The following is a 938-nucleotide window of genomic DNA, read 5'->3' as shown; positions in this document are numbered from 1 at the left end:
TAGCTCTTTAAAACGGAGAGCTTTTTTAAATAAGGTGAATTAGATATACAGTAATTACTGCTGTGATTCTAGTGTTACTTTAAGAATGTTGTAAGATATTTTTATATGTATATTAAAATAAATAATAAAAAAAATTGTGCGTGTTCTTGAAGTGCTGTCTGCGTATCAGTGTTTTCATTACGTAATTTGCTGTGGCTACAGTGATTAGTCAGATTAAAGTCGATATAATGGGATATAATGACAACATCAAAAAATTACTTCAAGCTTTAAAGATCATCATGTCAAAGTGCATTTAACCAGTATGTGGCGCCAAATATCTGTTTAAGTGTTTTGTGGATATTAATGTTATTTATAAAATGCTCATTAAATAAGACCAGAACTTTTCTAATTGCAAAATATAGACAAAAAATAACAAGGCCACATCTCTTACTCTGTCATTCGGCCTTTCTGAGATTGACCTTCTGTTACCGTTATCAAGGTCAGTAGGCCTACAGCTCAACTATCTCCTGTCTACTGATATGATTATGATTAATAATGATAATATGTTCCATTATTGACACTGATATAGCATATTTTGAAGGACCATAGGCAAACAAAGGCCTGCCAGTTTTTAGTCCTCTCCCTTTCTTTCCCAGCCTTATAGTTTTGACATACAGCATTGTCATAATTAGTGCAAACAGACACAACAGTTGTGGTGTTTAAGTATAAAATGTTCAATACCATATGTACAGTGGGGCAAATAAATATTTGATACACTGCCGATTTTTCAAGTTTTCCCACTTACAAAGAATGGAGAGATCTGTAATTTTCATCGTAGGTACACCTCAACTGTGAGAGACAGAATCTAAAAAAAAAAAAATCCAGAAAATCACATTGTATGATTTTTAAATAATTAATTTCCATTTTATTGCATGAAATAAGTATTTGATACAATAGAA

The sequence above is a fragment of the Sinocyclocheilus rhinocerous genome, unplaced genomic scaffold (assembly GCF_001515625.1).
Source record: "Sinocyclocheilus rhinocerous isolate Xijiao unplaced genomic scaffold, SAMN03320098_v1.1 scaffold988, whole genome shotgun sequence".
NCBI classification, from domain to species: domain Eukaryota; kingdom Metazoa; phylum Chordata; class Actinopteri; order Cypriniformes; family Cyprinidae; genus Sinocyclocheilus; species Sinocyclocheilus rhinocerous.
The sequence above is the reverse complement of the archived record's forward strand: the minus strand, read 5'-3'. Positions refer to the sequence as shown.